Source organism: Magnolia sinica, chromosome 3, assembly GCF_029962835.1.
Source record: "Magnolia sinica isolate HGM2019 chromosome 3, MsV1, whole genome shotgun sequence".
NCBI lineage: Eukaryota > Viridiplantae > Streptophyta > Magnoliopsida > Magnoliales > Magnoliaceae > Magnolia > Magnolia sinica.
Window position 1 is genome coordinate 1,707,480 of NC_080575.1, and position 14,897 is coordinate 1,722,376.

General features: G+C 38.6%; 1 long non-coding RNA gene across 8 annotated transcripts; it reads left to right on the plus strand.

Moving 5' to 3' along the window:
- The first annotated feature begins 338 nt into the window (after positions 1-338).
- Positions 339-14,257, plus strand: LOC131239232 (uncharacterized). 8 transcript variants are annotated; one of them, XR_009168102.1, is made up of 12 exons: positions 3,052-3,319; positions 4,466-5,703; positions 5,841-5,994; positions 6,656-6,858; positions 6,988-7,079; positions 9,358-9,389; positions 11,599-12,029; positions 12,098-12,134; positions 12,229-12,342; positions 12,434-12,524; positions 12,664-12,748; positions 12,841-14,257. It is a non-coding gene; the product is annotated as an uncharacterized LOC131239232 (long non-coding RNA). The 8 variants fall into 8 exon arrangements; XR_009168101.1 differs by having other exon boundaries at positions 12,110-12,134; XR_009168097.1 differs by lacking the exons at positions 3,052-3,319; positions 12,098-12,134 and adding an exon at positions 737-1,088.
- The last annotated feature ends 640 nt before the right edge of the window (positions 14,258-14,897 follow it).

Sequence of the window (14,897 nt, forward strand, 5' to 3'; positions counted from 1 at the left end):
AACTTCGTTCGATTGCTTCAGAAATACGAGCAACTTCGAAGATTCAGAGCTATCTCCTTGCCCTTGTTTGGATTGCCGAACTCCTTTCTGCTTTGAAGATTCAGAGCTACAATTCTCACACCTTCAACGGTGAGCTTTACAATCCTGAAACTTCAATGACCTTCAGCTTCTTCCGATTATCAAAAATCTCGTCTTCTAGCTTCTTCACTTCATCTTTGATCAAAACGTGCTTCTTAATTTCCGTACTACAGAAATCTTCAAGTCTATGTAGCGCCTTTTCCATTACGAACATCTCCGTCCGGATCGCCTTCTCTGCCACCGATTGAGGTAACTGATAGTTCTGAAAATGTTCCTCAAGATCCATGATGTCGGATTTTACAGAACTGAAATTCCTCCAACAATATGAGGTTGAAGTTGCCTTCTTCAGAAATTCATTCGATTGGTATTGATATAATAAATACATCATTGGGGTTGATTTCCTTTGAACCGTTCTCTACAACTCGGAGCTGGAGGAGCATTAACACTCGTAGTCGTCGCACCACACATACCCAGACCAGCTAAGTTGGTGGTGTATAGTACACCAGCTAATCCGCTTCCCGTAACAATACTGGCAAAGGTACTTGGCTAGAAGGCACAGGTCCATTAGGTGGTATTGTGTTCACCTTAAGTGTCAAAATCAGAAGTTTCGAGCTATAAAAGATAATTTGAATGTACCTAGTCAGGGATGCTTGTTGGATTTTCATAAGGCCGCAAAGGACTAGGCAACTACTCATTTTGGTAATCAAACTTATAGGAGGTAATAGGGCAATCACATAGCAAACAACATCAATGTGGTAGCCAAATCCCCAAAAGGCTGCAAAGTGTGGGACTATCTTGGTGAAATACAAACTTGCAAAAAATCCCAGAAGCAAAAACCCGGTCGTAATTGTAAGGCCATGGTTGGATCCCTGTAAAGCCACAAAGCATAGGGGTGATCACTGCATTCCAATCGCCCTTGGCACACCCAAGTTTCTCCTTTGCTGAATGAGCAACTTAAACAGACAAGTGGACTGAAATGTACCCAACCACCTTCATGCCAAACAAGAATGGTAAGTTGCCTACTGCTTTGGCATTCGGTTACTTGTAACCTTTGCCTTAGGCATTTAATCTTTTCTGACATAAGCCCTAGGCTTTGTTGTTATTATGAATCCTGGCACATAAGGAGTCGAAATGATCCTAAGCATGATCGATGCCTAGCTTTGCCTCTCTGTGATTATGATTGTAGTAGATCTACATTAGTTATCTTTTTTACTTTGATTGTTTCCTCAATCATACTCAATGTTGAGCACTGTTTCCATGTTATGATTGTAGTTGAGCAAAGTTACATTTTTCTAGAACTTGAATATTCCCTAAAAATCCCTAATTCCAAAAAGTAAAGACACTTTGGTATAGACCGAACAGGGTGCCTAAACCATTCATTCTCCGTGTCCGAGGCCCTTACCCGGAATCAATGGTCGTAGACCAATTGCAGGAGTCAATTAAAATAGGGAGTCCTGGAATCCTCACCCAATTATAAGCCTAACATGTCTAGCTGACCGAATCCCCACCAAATTGTAAGCCTAACGGGCCTACTCGACTGCAGATTGCGAAAAACATCATGCTAATGGCAAACTCCAGTCTAATCACACCAAGTAACCATAACAAAAAGAAAAAAGAAAACAAAACAAAAAAAAAAATGTCGAAAATCATTTTAAGAATGGGGTTTAAGAAGATGGTGTATTGATCCCATTACAGCGTCACAGCTTAATGGTTAGGGATGATTCAGTTATAACCGTTGCATCTGCAACTGTACTGCTTTTCTTAAAACCATGATCACCAAAAAACAAAACCACATGCAAGAAGTGAAAGAGATGAATAAAAATTAATCTTCAGAAATAAGGAATCAGAACACTGAAAGAGATGAATGAAAATTAATGGTGAGAAGGAACGAATCAGAACCACTAAACAGATTTCAATTAAAGAGTCATGGATGATAAACGCATGTGGCAATCTAAACTGCTAGAATTGTGGGTCCAGACCCAATGGGCATTGACATGAATAATAAAACGTGTAACATAGACCAGGGGCAGGTATATAGTGTACAAATTCACCCAAAAGTTCAATCAATAGAACCTAAAAATTCAAATTTATAAATGGAAAGGTTAGACTCTTTTCATAATTGAATCAGCAGCACCTCAGGGTTTATCCTCTGGGATCTCACATGGTGTCAATTTTCCTGTGTATATTAAACTACCACGTGCAACTCTCCAGAGCGCATGTAAATTTTCTTTCATCTTATTTCTGGCTGAATTCCTTTGCTGAATCAGCTGCAGCAATTGGTCCTCTGTCAGCCCAGTTCCCTTCAGTGCCTTGTCCATCAACTGTTTTAGAACCTGGCAATTTTGATATGAGATTTAGTTAAAGATGACATCTCCACATTTACCAAAATGACCATAGAAAAATGCAAAGGTGATTTGCAGCACAACAACAAGATGGTCAGGGATATCTCGGCCACAAGTTGGGTGGTGAGTGGTGACCACTATAAAACATGCCTTGGTTGAACGATAAAGGTACCCAATCACATGCTCTGTGGGACCCACCATGAACATCCACTCCATGCATTTGGTAGGTCCCCCTCTATGTTGTGGGATATATCAAAAATCAGCCACACTACAAGAAAACAAGTATTTGCCGACGTTTGGGGGCAACCCTTTGCCGACGCTAACTAAACTTGGGCGCTGGCAAAGGGTCTCCATAAATAGAAAATAAAAACCTCACCTATCTCTCCTCGCCCTCGACTCTCTCCCTGACTCCCCGCCCCCAAATCTCACCAAACTCTCTCTCTCTCTCTCTCTCTCTCTCTCTCTCTCTCTCTCTGCAACTCCGCATAACCCATCTTCCCTGTAGAACCAACTTATGTTGCAACTCCAACCAGCTACCCACCACGGTGCTCTCTCTCTCTCTCTCTCTCTCTCTCTCTCTCTCTCTCTCTCTCTCTCCTTCTGCAAAGCAAGCGTCTCTCTCTCTCCTACTAGGCAAGCACTCTCGGTCTCTCTCTCTCTCATGCACGGTCATTCTCTCTCTTTAGATCGAGCATCTTCAATGTTGAAACCATAATTAGGGATTTACAATGTTGAAGCCTTAATTAGGGATTTACAATGTGAAACCATAATACCAAGTAGCCCACCGATAATTGGAATGGCCATGCATTCGGATCATGCCAAGTTTAGTTTTATTCTTGGTAATGGATGCTCTAGATGATCATCTCATTTTTGGGCTCGAGATGCTCCGAATGCACGTGGTAACTTGGTTAACAAGCTTGACTTAAACTTTGTGCTGTGTATGATAAATTTGAAGGACAATGACTTAAGAGTAGGGGAATGAGAGATTACAGTGCCATTTTTGCAAGGTTTACAACTTTAAGAGAGGTGTTTTGTGTGGATGTTGCTGATATTTATAATACAATCTCCCTCCTGTATTTCGTGCATGCTAACTATTTGATGAAATGGCTAAACAGGGAATGTTTTGTGTGGATGTAGCTGATATTTATAATACAATCTCCCTCTTGTATTTGATGCATGCCAACTGTTCGATGAAATGGCTCAACAAGGAATGTTTTGTGTGGATGTAGTTGATATTTATAATACAATCTCCTTCTTATATTTCATTCATGCTAACTGTTTGATGAAATGGCTCAACAGAATATTTGAGGGTTTGGATTCAACACTGGTCTGATGGAGCCACCATCCAGCTCTTCATATTTGCTGTCCAATCTGAGACTTAACGCTTCTAATTTTAGTTGTTCATCATCTTTATCTTTGCTACAACTTCTCCACTTATCTTCCTTCTTGTGTCCACTGGAACTTGTTCCAAGGCCAACTTCATGCTCTTCTTCAATTTCACTGAACTGATTGAAGTGCTTGGAGGTGTTTATGCATCCGTTTGTTTATTGCTCAGGTGTCGCAATCTTGATTTGTGTAAATCACCTGAGGGGCCTTGAAGATTCTCACTGTTCTAGCAGTTGGGTTACAATCTTAGATTCAGTCCAGCTGCTGGATGCTTTCAACAGGCTGACATGTTGTAAGATGTCTGCGAAAATTCACAGTGGAGAAACATAATGATACTTTTAGACATAAGATGCAGCCATTTATGAGAATCATCTTTCTTTTCCAGAGTTCATCAACATTGATAAATTTTCCTTTTGCAACAAAGCATCCAAAAAATAGCCACCTTTCTTGGTACCCTCGGGAATTGCCAAATGTGTGCATCTAATTCATGATTGAAAGCCTTGCTGTGAAGGTCCCATTAGAACCCAACTCCCATCTCCACCTATCTCTCTTCCCCGAGATAGAAACAACGTTGTCGTTGTTGTTGTTGTTTTTATTTATTATTTTATTTTTTATTCTTCTTGTAGTATGACAAACTCCTGAATTTCTGTTTCCAATAGGTTCATGGGAAAACGAGGATTCCATCTAAATGCACCTCCCTCTAACTTAAAACAATCTGCTCTCCTTAAAAATCTCCTGTCCAAGGTTGTATTGTATAAATTTCAGGTGAGGTAATGTATACTACTCAAAGGTAAGTCTTCTTTCATTGCCCATATGAAATTATGTAATTGCCCTTTTTACATTATGAAATTACCATCAATAAGTTGATTTAGCCTTCACATATTAAGGGCATTAAAGTATTTTTCTTCTTGTACAGGTGTAATTACAAATATTCCCTTTGAATACAATATTTATGAAATTTATGTTGTTGAAATTTATACGCTTTCTATTTTTCCTGCAAGTGTTTGCATTTTCTTATTAGAATTGACTCTTACTGAATCAATGCCTGAGTGGTTAATGGGGACGGACTACAAATTCATTGGCAATATGTCTACGCTGCCTCGAATTCAGCTAAGTGCCATTGTCGTAAAGAGAAAACTTTGATACTCTGGAAGAATGTGATGTTTCATACACATGCACACAGAAATTGTGATGTGGCAAAGAGGTAACCAGAACTGAACTGTGCAAATCAGGGCCCACTTTACATGGGTCGTGAACAAAAATTTGATGGAACTGATATGTTACCTGGCCAGTTGGTTACTTCTAAATAGAATGTTGAAATCCAAATAGTCAACTTTCCAAATTTGGCAAACAAATGTGTATCAATACAAGGATGTAGTCTCTCCTTTTAAGTTCGTATTCAGCTTTGTCATGGCGCTGTATTTTTATAGTTTTTTCAGTTTTTTGTGTTGTATAGTGGTTCTATACAATGATAGGTGTGGCCTGTTCCTTTTTGAGGAGCCCACCCGAATGATTATACAACATGTTTTTTTTTTTTTTTTTGAATAAAAAGAAAAAAAAAGAGGTGAGACTCATCTGAAAATCAGGGTGGGAGATGTTCTTCCAGTGGTCCGGTATCATCTAAAGGTTAGGCTGCAAGTTTCAGTTGTGTTTCTACAAAGTGTTAGGCAACTAGTCGTTGCCACTTTCAGAACCTGTCTTTCAGCAAACTGGCATGCCCATAACCATGATGTGAATGTTCTTTTGTTCAGACCATCGTTCTGTTTTGTTCCCTTGTGTAGCAGTATAGATGGTTGCAGATAGGGGTGGGCTGCTGTGGACTGATGTGCTGCTCTGATCTTTTTCTGTCCTGTGAATGGGCTGATGTTCATAGGGATGGCTAATCTGATCATCTACGGTATGTGGAAGGACTTTGTGAATGGGGTCTGCTGTGTGTAGGGATGGCTATGCTATGGTGAATTCTTATATATGCCTTTGCTGAATTCTTATCTGCGATTCCTTTGTAAATCACTCTCCTTCCTCTCGGATGTGCAGACGCCACCGCCTCTCCCTCTCACCTGCCTAGACATCACCGCCTCTCTCTCTCTCTGAAAGAGTGTTAAGGCCAAGGTTTCACGTTCGCAAAATGGCGTGGATGCTCCCACAGGTGCCAATCAGCACTGTATAATAGAACATGGACTTCCATCAGGTGAGGCCCAGCGTGTGCATGCTTGGGACTTGCAGGCTCTTCTAGCATTAATGTGGTGATGTTATTTGTGTGATTATGTTTGATTGGATATCCCATTAGGTCCTGGATCTAATGTGATCTAATCAGGCGGGTCCGTTGATTTTGCTCGACAGGTGTTTGATCGAATGCCTGTGAAGATTTTTATCTTGTGGAATTGTAGGTCGTGATTCTCTTCAATTCATGATTCTTTTCTTCTGTAATTTTTTTAGACATATTTAGTTGGTAGTAAGTATGAAATGATTACCTGAATGGATTGAAATAACTTGAGTTTCCGCTAGATGTGTTTTGTGGAGATAAGATTAAATGGAAAAGTGGGCCATCACTGTCATCATCATCATAACCTTGTAGTAGCTATTTGGAGTCAGCTAAAAGCGGGTCATGTATATGTAAATTTTAAGCACATAAATGCATATACATCCTTTGGTAGGATGAAGATTTATCAGCCAATGCCATTAATTGTATAGATGTGAGTCTTGTGACTCATCAGTATATTTCCACTATGCTTATTTGTTCATGTTTCCCGGCCCTGTTCTGATTAAAAAAGGTGTTTGAGGCTTGTTCTGCAAATTAATTTGTTGGAGGTTTAGAATGTTTATTTACTTGCCATGAAATGGTGATACAGGCTGCAGGAAAGATTAGGGTGCGAGCCCTCTGCTGAACAACTTGCCTCTTCCTTGCGGATGTATCGCGCTGAATTACACTCCAAAATGATTGAATGTTCATTGGCAAGAGAGATACTAGCAATGAATAATGTCCGTCTAGCTAGTCATGTCCCTCGCTCAAAAATATGACAACATGGGGGCTGAAATGGCTGACCTTGTTCAGGTGATACCTCTTACCACTAACTCCGTCTCCAATGCATTTTGAACTTGCTCCTCTTTCTAGACTGTTAACATGCCACACAGATTTTTGTACCTGGGTCCATCTCACAGGTAACTTCCTTTCTGAATGTAGGGGGTTTGATTGGATTAATGCATGGGATAGAGAAATTTGATTCTTCAAAAGGATACAAAATATCAACTTATGTATATTGGTGGATTCGTCAGGTGAGGCTATGGTTTCCTTTGTCATAGCAAACCAAATAAAAAAATATCTGCAGATGCCATTTAATTTAATTTTATTTTTTAAAAAATTTTAAAATTATGTGATACTAAAAAGATTCACATACATGCTAGACAATGCTGTGATATGGCTACTTTAAAATTGTCGGATAGAAATGCTGAATTTCTCTTACAAGAAGTTATGACCATGGCAATATTAGGGTTAGTGAATTGAGAATGTCAACCATACTCTAATTTAATTAAATGTGTCACCTGATTATTTATATGCTAGGAATGTAGTCGCAATGTTTTGAGTTAGCAATTTCAGCTGATCTTTCTAGAAGATTCTTACATTATATGCTTGATGATTTGCATTTCAAACACAGTTTTGTTTATCATAAATCTAAACCACTGACGTTCAGGTTTCCATCTCCTTTTATTGTTATCGCATGGAGACTTTAGCATGAATAATCCATTATTTTGTATTCCTCTTCCTGGTTTTCCTTGTGTATGTCAAATTGCATGTTGAACAACTCTCTAATTACTACTCCTCATAATCCTTTCCTTCTACAAATTTTGAAAGAGAAATGATCGCCTAAAATTGGTTGAATGTTATGGTGCTTTGACTTTTGATGTTTGTTTCTACTTTTTCCCTTTGAAAATATGGAACATTGTCGAGGAAAAATCCCTGTAAAAATGGATTGTAGGTTAAGTTATCCGATGGCCGGTTGTACGTGATAAGTTCACATTTTGAAGTACAATGGATGTACCAAGGAACTCTATAAAGTTGATCAATAAAAATTCATGTATGATGTAACTAGTAAACATAATCCTTTTGATTTAAATTATCTCATGCTACATGCCCATTTTCACTGCAAGCCTGTTTGGATTGTGGGAAAAGAATTGAAATGAGTTCTCCATATTAGTTAACAGTAATAATCGTATAAGAGATTTTGGTAAGAATTGAAAATAATATTGATTTTTAAGTTTTGCAAAATTGGTAATATCAGTGATGGAAATTGGGTATTGGGTGTTGTTCAGTAGAAAGAGTACCTGAGAATTTCATGGGAAGGAATTGAATGTTTCAAAGTTACCAGATATCAGAGTAAGAACATATGCTTGGAGTTTTTCTCTTGTCCTGCAAATAGCCATGAGGAGTTGAGGTTTGAACAACTATAGACTGTTCAATTTGATAACATTGATTACAGAATTCGGCAGTTTTCAAATTCACAGAGCCAATTGCTTTGTACCGGCTTTCTAGTTTGTGAAACGGCCAGCAGGAGTTTTATTTTATTGTGGGACTCATTATCTATCCGTGTATTATATTGTTGGGCATTTTCTTGTATGGGTTGATGACGGTGTTGTAATGACTCGAAAGAGGGCATGAAGATTGTGACCAGAAGCTATTGAATTCTTCTCTTGAATTTTCTGCAAGTTGGTATTTTGACGGTGTTGTAAATGGCTCGAAAGAGGGCCCGAAGATTGTGACCAGAAGCTGTTGAATTCTTCTCTTCAATTTTCTGCAAGTTGGTATTTTGTACATATTCAATTCAACATGAATCAGCTGGTGGATCAGTTAATCTGCACCTATTTGTTTATTTCTTTTCTTCTTTCATTTTCAAATACATATAATCCGTGGTATGGCATTAATATAGTTAGTGATATATAGAGGAGCAAGTTGCATTTTTAGTAGACAAAATTCAATGCTTGAGTACTCTTAGCAAGGAAGTTCTTGCTTGAGTTTTAATTGTACATATAGCCAGTTACTTCAAACCAGTGAAAATGTACATTCCTTGCATTGTGTGAGAACTGAAAGCAAACTAAATAAATGCCTATGAATATTGAAAAACATCTATCTATGAGAAATTCTGTTCTTAAAATTCAGTTTGTATTTGTATATTTACTGGCAGCTCCAAAAAATTCTGATTCTGAGGCTGTGACTTAACGACAGTGACTTCTACATACATTGAGTTAATCTATGCTACATACACAATTTCTGGGTCCCACGCCTGACAGCAAAGACAACCCCCCCCCCCCCCCCCGGAATCCAGACCGCTTGTAATTCGGACTCTCTCTCTCTCATTTCATGTTGGTTTTTCAGTAACAGGGAGAAATCTTCTTTTCTTTGGTTATTTTGTAGATATTTCATGGAAGATGAAGATTACAGATTGTGTATGTATCATATTCTCTCTCTCTCTCTCTCTCTCTCTCTCTCTCTCTCTCTCATTTCATGTTGGTTTTTCATTAACAGGGAGAAATCTTCTTTTCTTTGGTTATTTTGTAGATATTTCATGGAAGATGAAGATTACAGATTGTGTATGTATCGTATTCTCTCTCTCTCTCTCTCTCTCTCTCTCTCTCTCTCTCTCTCTCTCTCTCTCGTCTTTAATCATTTAAGTTATAGAGAATTGATTTTACACGCACCATGCTTGATACTAACACCCCTTTTATTCACTTTTGGTCAATACTGTTATGCTAGTGTATTGTTGTGTTACTAGAAGTACAAGGAAAAGGGTGTGTTTAAATAGTGATTTCTAGTGTTTATATCAAATGTAATTTACTTGGGCTTTTCTTTTTTGATACGTTTTTATTCGATTAGAAGGAATTTGTATTGGTGGTTAACTTCAATGATGAGGATTGAATTTCTTGATCTGGGTTCTTTAGTTTCTGATTTTGATTGTGTTGAGAGAAGACAGAAATAAGGATGGATTTTATTTCAATTGAATTCTTATACGCGACCGCCATGCATATGTGCCAACATGGCCTGCATGTTCAAGGTGCGAGCCGCTTATCAGGCGGGCCCATATGTCAGATGCCCCAGTGTAAGAATTGGGCAATTCAATCACCAGGTGAGCTGCAGCATGTGCTAAATATGGTGGACGCTCTTTCGTGTCTCTTCTGGTGGTTGGATTTGCCTGACTTTTCTGCCAGGGCTCCTGCATGGTAGGAGCCCACCTGATGAGTGGCTTGTATCTTTGCACATGTACATGTGATCACGCATGTCGTCTTGACTCATATGGCACATTTCAATTTCTCTAATAAGGTATGTAGTTTTGTATGATTGCTTGCCATTGACTCTTGATGCACATGGCCCATTTCAATTTCTCTAATAAGGTATGTGTAGTACTATATGATTGCTTGCCAGAGTAAAGAGCAAAACAACTTTTTTAGCTCTGTTGTGGGGCCCACCTTCCTGTGATCCAGAGGTGTTCTATGATTGCTTGGCAGATGAAAGAGCAAACCAATTTTTTTCCTTGGTTGTGGGGCCCAGCTTTCTGTGATCCAGACCATTTATGAATTACGAGGTATTTTATGATTGCTTGGCAGAGCAAGGAGCAAAACAGTGTTCCTTTTTTTTTTTTTTTGCTCTGCTGTGGGTCACGTACTGGTAAAAGAACATATAGTCAACAGACCCTTTCCACCGAGGTTTTAAGACTCGGACAAGTCCCATGCAACTCGTCCAAGTTGACTCAGATTCATTCAGACCTGGTCCGGTTCGACACTACAATCAAAACTGAAAATAAGGGGTGACTCAGCACGAATTGGCCAAGTTGTGACTTGACTCAGGGCCAAATGAGTCAGTCAGAGTCGTCTTAAAACCATGCTTTACATATGTCAGGCAACTCAGATTTGTAGTGTGCATCTCTAATAGTATGTTGGTTGGGTTTCCATGCTAGTCTGCACCTCTTTGCTTGTGGCTGTATTTTGTCTTGCATGCAATACAGAGAGCATTCATTCTATTAGTTCAATAAAAATGCTTTGATAATGACACCTAAATGAAATGGATTGTTGTGCTCAAGTGATAGCTTTATTTCTTTATGGCATGTTTGGATGCACCATCCAATTGAATTGCAATAATCAGTCTAGTAGGGCGAAATAACAAATTTTTATTAGCTTCATTAGCATTAATGTCAGCTTGAAAAAAAATGTAACTGCAATTTGAGGTGCTCTTCCTTTGTATAAATTATACCAAGCCTCAGTCTAGTAGGGTGAAATAACAAATTTTTATTAGCTTCATTAGCATTAATGTCAGCTTGAAAAAAAATGTAACAGCAATTTGAGGTGCTCTTCCTTTGTATAAATTATACCAAGCCTCAGTCTAGTAGGGTGAAATAACAAATTTTTATTAGCTTCATTAGCATTAATGTCAGCTTGAAAAAAAATGTAACAGCAATTTGAGGTGCTCTTCCTTTGTATAAATTATACCAAGCCTCACTAAAATGTGGTGAAGTGGATTTTGCTAACTCATTCAAGCCAAAAATCATTTCAATTGAGTGGTAAATGAGGTTTATAGTCTCATTACAATTTCGATAACAATCATAAGATGTCTTGAGATTAATATTAGATTTACTACTTAGATTTACATGTTTAATGGATTTTTCCATGTTTGAAATCCTAACTAGTTGGTGAAGTGTATTGTGGAGATAAGGACCGCAAAGCTTCTTCACAAAATAAATGCCCCTTTTCTCCCATAATGATGCATTATCTGTAGTTAAAACTTACTTATTTGTGTTTTGAATGTCAGTGTGCTGTTCATTCACAAGTTGAAGTTTGATCCAAGGCTATAGGGTGAATCAGATAACAATACCGGTGGATATGGAAATGTGGTATAGAAAGATCCATACAGAGATTAAATCTGCCAGCCAAACACAAGCACATGCTCTAAGGCATGACTATCCATTGCCAAACACCTGGGCTGTAAACACCTAATAAAAATTTTCGTCTTTTGCCAAACCCTAAGAATCTTTGTTTAGTCATTAATTTATTTATTTTTGTATGTTCACATGTCCTTATTCTGTCGCGATTTGATTTGTTTTTACAACTAATTGATGACATTACCTTCTCAATTAGGCATAAATCTATGTTTGTGTGTTGGCCAAGGGCATTGAGTACAGAGTAGAACTCTCTCCCGAACGAATCTTCCCAACCATTTGACTGTGATTGAGATGAATTTGTGTTAGCTATCACTCCTCATATCTCTTTCCCTTTGTTCCATTTAACATGATTCTCTGATTCATATGTAGTTTTTCTCATAGATGACATTGCTGATAACTGGAAGAGGTAAAAACCTCTTAAAATCCCTCATTGAGTTGATTTTATCTAGTTCTCTCAATCATAAGAAGCATATGATTGATTAATGTCTTTGGTTTCACAGCATGGTCTTGAGAGCTGATGTGAATCCTACGCGATTGAGGAATTCATGATTTCTTTGCGATTGATGGCAAGCGATGAGTGCATAGTCCACTTCAGCTTATGGGCTGTTTCAAAGGTATTATAGAGGTTTCCATATCACGCACCACCATGTGGATGCATGCCTTTCCATGATTCTAGTTTTATTCATTGTAGCTCTACTTTTGCAGGCTCCCCTTCTAATTGGATGTGATGTGCGAAACACAAGTAATGAAACAATGGCAATGATTGGCAACAAGGAGATCATTGACATTAACCAAGGTACGTTAGCTACACAGACTGGTAAGGGGTCAGAACTATAAGTATGAGACTTGAACAGTGTCTCTAAGGTTCCAGCATGTTTGAACGATGGCATTGAAGTAGTCTATATCGATGCTCTAACACTCTTTTCCTTTGCAAGGGGGTCTCCTATTCCAAGCAGTTTGACAGAGAAAATTGATGAGTACATTCCACACAATGTTGCAGTGTTGCTCGATACATTCAAGGTTCGTTTAGAGTCCTAGTGTTTATCTTCTTTATAAAGTAACTACCATTTTGATTATCCATGTGCTCTAACATTTGGCATTTGTGTATATAGGATAAAGATGGTCTGTACAAGGTTTCTAAGTCTCCTACCTGGATACACTCAGATATTATGGATGATCATGTACACATGGAGCCATGTATGCCCACTCATTGCTTGGATGAGAATGGCTTAGATGCTAGCTTGACAACTCATGCTACAGTGAATGGCTGTAATGGTGATGAAAAACAAAGGAAGTGGAATCCTAGCCATATTCTTGAATCGTTTTGGCATGCACATCCTAAAATGATGTTTATCCTTGAACTCATGCATCGAGTGTTGAGGTGCTGCATTTTTTTTTCTTATGAACGGTGGCAAGCTCGCAATCCATCCATTGTGCATGCATTTCCATTTTGAGACACCTCCTCTTACAAGCTGGTGCTTTCGTTCCTCCAGCCTTTATGTGTGCACATTCTTATTGCTTATTTTCTAGTTGCATGATCTATGACATTGTTTCTAAGCCAGGAACAACCACATGCCATTTCCTCTTTTCCTTATATTTATGTCACTTCTTCCGACATAGGGAAAAGAGGTAAAAATAACAAATTGAGAAGTCATTTCTAGTTCTGCCTTTTCAGAGACCTATGGCTAGAACTTCTCGATTGGCAGCTGTGGCCAGGCAAGAAGGCAGGTGTCCATTCTATTGTGTCCATGTTATCAATAATAATAAACACACGGGGCTGTCTGTCCTGCTGGAAATTAATTTCCATTGGATGGGTTAGGTGTTTTGTGCTTGTGACCTCTTGCTGTTCGGATGGCGACCCGTTTTAAAGTCCAAAAGCTGATAACCCACAACCCATGAAATAAAATAATCCGTTTGCCTTCATGGAAAGGACTGAGGTGTGAGAAAAATGAAGCTCAGATCCAGCATCATCATCGTTGTGCTCGTTCCTCTCCCTGTGGCCCCACCCAAATTCATCAGCATTTCATGGTTTGAAACTCTTATTATTATTATCTATTTAATCTTCTCCTTTTGTTGTGTTTTGTTGAACCAAAAATAGTTAAATTCCATGATATCTGTTGCAACCAAATGCACCCTTTATTGCCTTTTATATTTGTGCCTACCAAAGCTAAAATGCTTCAAATTGAATAGAATCCCCTTACAAAGGGCATGATGCTACCACTGCCTAAGAGGGGACATTAATTCCATCTAGCCAGCAGGATCCACACAAACAGAGAGCAGGCAGTATCTCAAATATACAGCTGCTAGCACAGCATGGTGGAGTCAAATGATCCACCAACTGAAGTACAGAAGCCTAGGAAGAACCAGCTCCTACTGCCAACATCACCCAGCCAACTAGTACAGAAGATAGTCTCTGTTGCTGAGTTCTATTATCAGTATTATTTCCACCTTTTAAGTTCTGAACATGAAGAACATCTTTGTTGTTATTTGCTGCAAATTTATTTATTATATATTTGTGGATCTTTTTTTCGACTGGATGAAGTGGGCCTGGGTTGTATAATTAGAGTGGTTCTTTCACCTGCAACATTATAAATAAAGTGGTGTAGAGAGATCTTTCTACACTTTTTCTTCTGCTTAAATAACACACTAGGTTCTAGCAGTTCATCTGATGAAAACTAAGGATTGCTTACAATTATTCTATACACAAAAAAGATTTTGAATTAAGTTCTTGTGTGCTTTATGCATTTATATTTGTACACATTACTGATTAACCTGCAATCGTTTTTTTTTCTTCCAGTGGTGAAAGTGGGGCAGGAAAAACTGAAACAGTAAAAAATGCAATGGCTACGGATTTAATTCTAAAGATATTTCCCATCATGATTTGTACCTAGATAAATGAAACCAGGACAAGACAATCATAAAAGATCCACCCATGTGGTATGCATATGGCATCCAACTTATCGAAAAGGTGTGTTCCACCATGATGATGTGACACCCCAAAAATAGTTCAAATGAATATCAGGTGCGCCCACCACTTGAATTTGGAGGTTTTGGGGCTTTTTTTTTTTCCCACTGTTTTCTATGTTGTGACCCACCAGATGGTTGGATCATCATGGTAGGGCACAATGTATGGGGTTGGATGTCATACACACCGAGTGGGCCCCAAAAT